Here is a 4716-nt window from a genome sequence, read left to right as displayed (position 1 = left end):
CAAGCCTTAGATTGAAAATTGTTGAAGACAACATCTACAAAGCATTTCCCCATCTTGGGAAGCCACCCAGGTGCAGCATTTTAAATCAGCAAAGGCTTTTCTGAGGTCCTTGATAGCCTGATTGCTGTATGCCACATAATATTCACTAGAAGGGATGAGCCCAAGCAACTTGTGACTGAATGAAACTTCTAATTGGTTTGAAACTTCTCAGCAGAAACAGACTGATCTGAGCATTCCAGAGGATGCATTATGACTCTGAGAAGGATGCTGGAGGTCACACTGGTCATACAGTTCCTGGATTTTACTGTGACAAATATGATTGGGTTTAGCACTTTCTTAGTTTGCTCATAGCCTAGAGGCCTGAGGAGTCAGCTTGCCTAGCTCCAGAGACATAAAAAAGGGAGTCCCCTCTAGGGAGTGAGATTCCACAACTCTTGTTGAAGCAAAAATCATCCTTAGATGTTTTTGCAGATTAAATAAAATTAAAATCCCCAGGTTCATGGGTGAGAGTATGAACAAAAAATGCCAGCCAGAATGATTCAGGCCTACTTCGGCATAAAAAACCTCAAGTAGGTTCTAAAGAGTTTCTTTGTAATGGCTTGTCCCAGAAAGCTGCAATTTCCCAGTCACTATGATTTCTCATGGCAGGAAGCCTGTGGTTAGGACAGCACTTGCCACGATCATCGACAGCCATATGTGCTGCTGAGATGCTGCGTGTGTGGGAAGATGACAGTGCTGCAGGGCTGTAGCTGTGCACAGCCCTGGGCACCACGTCCTTCCGGAGCCTGCTCTCCAGGCTCTAGTTGCGGGCACCAGGCATGAGCAAGGAATATACAGAAATGCATAAAAAGGGAGGGATGCCTCTTCTCTTCCTATGACCCATAGGACAGCAGGCACTCCTGCCCAGGGCGAATGTGCTCTCAAGGCTGTTGCCTCACAGTAGAGTGGAGGACATTTTCTGGCCACAGCAAGATGGTTTGGACTAAAGATGTCTTTGCGTTGGGAGGCACACAGCAGAAATACAATGTATGACGGTAGCTGGGAGGCAAAGTCACAGAGTCACAGTATGGCAAAATATCTGAAGCTGGCAGGCACTTCTGGAGATCATCTGGTCCAACCCCTGCTCCAACAGCATCAGCTGCAGCAGGTTGATAAGGCCTGTGTCCTGTCAGACTTTGAATATCTCCAAGGATGGAGACTTCGCCACCTCTCTGGTCAGCCTGTACCAGTGCTTGACCACCCTCCACAGAAAAATGTTTTTCTCTTATTTTCTTATATTTTAAATGAAATTTCTTGTGTTTCAATTTGTGAGGTCAGTCCCCAGTGCCTGAGAGGCTGTCTCATAGGAAGGAGCGTGTTGGTGCCTGCAGGAGAAGGGTGAGAGAAGGAATGAGGGCCTGCCTGATGAGTGGGATGTTCTATAGCCACCAGATCTCAACCCCATGACAGTTTGGTGTGGTGGTGTCAAGATTTAATTTCTCTTCAGATTTGACAAGTCTTTTGCAGAAGGACACCACTGGACACCTACTTTTCAGTGCTTGAAGAGCAGCTGGCAAGAGCGAGATAGGTTGTGTGGGAGGATGGTCCTCTGGATCCCCATCATTGCAGCAGGGACACCCACTGCCCTCCCCTTGGGCAGCCCCTCTCCCCACCTGATTGATACACGTGCTGACCATGGGATGCTTCTGCTATGCTGGATGTGTATGTGGGATCTGCGTGGGAAGAGCTGAAGTTTTCAGGCAGAATTTGCTTAACTTCTTTTCCCAAACTGTGCCTGAGGTGTATTTGCACTGAGTCACCTCCCTTCTGGTCTTGGACTCAAAAATAAAATAGTGGAAAGAAAAAATCCTGATGGCGACAGCGCAGGCTTAGATGTTAAAATCAGCTCTCCTTTGTGGGTAGGAGCTCATTTATACACATGATTTATGCCTGTTGGAATGAGAGGGACAGACTTAACAAATGACAGGTTTTGAATGGTTGCAAGTAATGTTATTAATGTCTGCTCACTTGGTGCCCTGCCCAACTTTGAACTTCTTTCAATTGTATGGGGCAGAACAAGAGCTGCGTGAGTTTTGAAATATTTCCACATAAAATAAGCTCTGAGACAGACAGAGAAATATAAGTTTCCTACTGGGGCCTAGTAAGAAGAGTGCAGGAATTAAAAAAAAAAAGGGTTATAAGAATCTTCCTCAACTGAAACAAAAACAAAGAATCAGAGGAAATATATTTCAGTGCCAACCACCATTGCCTGACGGGTTGCACTGCTGCCAATTAAGAGGGCAGGCTCTTCTAAAAAGGCATTCGCAACACCTTTCACCTGCTCTGCAGGTCAAGCAGCACCGCATCCATAACTCCAACAACTACAGCCTCCCAGGCCAGTGCTACTGAGTCCCAGCCTCAATTTATTTAAACGCATGCAAGATGATTCAGTAGGTGCTAATGCTGCTAATTCAGTAGGTGTTAATGCGTGAATAATTATGGACATATTTGAGCAGCTGGTGCTGTGCCTTCAAAAGTTTCTGTGCATGGAAATTAATAGCTCTGTGGTGACATGTGTGCTTACATGTTATAAAATGAAGATGTTGGTAGTGGCTCCATGTTAAAGTTTGATTCAAGATTTTCACTTGAAGTAGAATTTAAACATCTTGTTTTACCCTTGGATGTCTCCAGACATGGTACAACAGATCCTCAGAAAAGATCTGATTTTTTTTCTGCATTCTTTAAAAAAAACCCCACTGTTTTTTTACATCTGTCCTTGATTTCCCCTCATTTCTCAGGGTCCCCAACAGCACAAGCTCAGTTCTGACAAACTTCCTCCACGTACGTGTACTGATGATATCTTAGGGCCAGGCCAGATGAGAACAGCACACACAAACAAATATTCCCCTTATTTGCAATAGCTGTTTGGAGCTAGATGGAATAGATGCTGGAGCTGCTTCCCTCAGCTTCACTCAGCTTAAGTGTTTATGTAGTTCCAGGTTAATGCTTTGCCTTGAGCAGGTGACAGGGCACCTCAGATGGACACACCCCATAGAAAATATACCTGTATGAAGTGCAAACACTGCAGAATGGCAGTGAAAACAGGGGCAGTGAGAACAACAGTCCATTTTGGGACCCATTGACCGCAAATAATACTTTCTCATGTATTTTGCTGTCAGGACAAAAGGGTTTCCAGGCTTCTTCTCAGAGGTGCTCAGCACCTTGCAGGATCGGCCCCCACAGAGATCTGGGCTGAGGCAGGAACTGATGGCAAGGTTTTGACATGTCAGCTGTTTGGCTTTGGGACAGAAAGCAGGGTCGAGTTGATGCTGCCTGGTAGATCTCCTTGGGTCATCCTGACAGCTGTAGAAAGCCCTTTATTGCTTTTACCAGATAACCAGAGGAGCCTGCTTTCTTTCTTATCCCCTGCCCTCTTGTAAAGGAAGCGTCAGTGCTGCTTCCCCTTTGGCTGCCTGGCCGGTGACAGTGCCCGGCACAGCCTCGCAGGGCAGGGGTCCTGCCAAGCAGACCTGAAGTGAGGGCTGCAGACCCAGGCATTTTCTAAGTAAACACACACCATGAGAGCAGAGAACTGCACTGACCCACACTGCTGTTATCCCAGCATTTTTTGCCTAGAACAGGTGATGGGACCTCTGGTCCATCTACCGTGGCTACTCTGAAAAAGTGGCGTGGCATGGCTTTGGATGGGAACCCTTCCACAGACATCTAGGATGTCACAAAGCTTAGATTAATTAAATAAGCATTGCTCTAGCAGCTGTTTTAAATAGCTGCACATTAGACTGACTTCCAGTGCTTCAGCTTTTAATAGATGAATGTCATGTGAAGGTTTCACATTATCATTTGGATGAAATACAGATTTTTGAAGATGGAATGATATTCAGTATTTTTTTGTATTTCCAGGAATGTCATATTAATATGTTCTCTGCTCCTCTGCAAAAGGCACAAAGCTGTCTCACCAGTACCAGACATACTGCGCAAGAATGGCTCACAACTGTTAATTAAAAAAAGTCCGAGATGACAGGCAACAAGGTCTGTTCTCATGTGCCTTGTATGAAGGCAAGGAAGTCTCAGAGTTTATGAATGGTTCATTTATACTGCACTTTAACTTATCTGCTTCTTGAGTGCTCCAGTCCTTTAAAAACGTTGTATAAATTTGCACTGGATACCCCTCGCCTAAACTGATTATCAGTATCAGATCCAAAAATAATTTAATTCCTCTAAACATTACCTGTTGCTTCCTGTTCCACTGTACAATAGTTTATTGTCTGGCTCTGTTGTGCCACATTTTGTCCTGTCAACTGAAGCCACAGATGGGCTGAAAGGGGAGATGAAAGTGTTCTGCACTTCTTTACAAACCATAACCCAAAACCCAGGGAATGCACTTTACATCAGATGCCCCCTAGCCATGCAAGTAATGACTATTTTACCTTCATCTTTGTACTGATAGCTGTGAGTTGTCTGGGATTCAGAAACTATGTATGGTGCATGGGGTGAGGGGGGAAGAGGGTGTTCATTAGATAAAAGCTACATTTTCCTGACTTGTCAAAAAGGTGCACTGTAAAAGAACTCACTTTGGTTTACAAGCAAATCACAAGAATTTGCTTTTTCTATTGTTATAGTTACAGAAAAGTTGAGTGCTTGGTGTAGCCCAGTATTTTTCATTAAATAATCCTGCAGGAGCAGAAACATGAGGAAAACTGACCTGTTTCTATCTTC

This window comes from Corvus hawaiiensis, chromosome 26, assembly GCF_020740725.1.
Source record: "Corvus hawaiiensis isolate bCorHaw1 chromosome 26, bCorHaw1.pri.cur, whole genome shotgun sequence".
NCBI lineage: Eukaryota > Metazoa > Chordata > Aves > Passeriformes > Corvidae > Corvus > Corvus hawaiiensis.
This window is presented reverse-complemented; position numbering follows the sequence as displayed.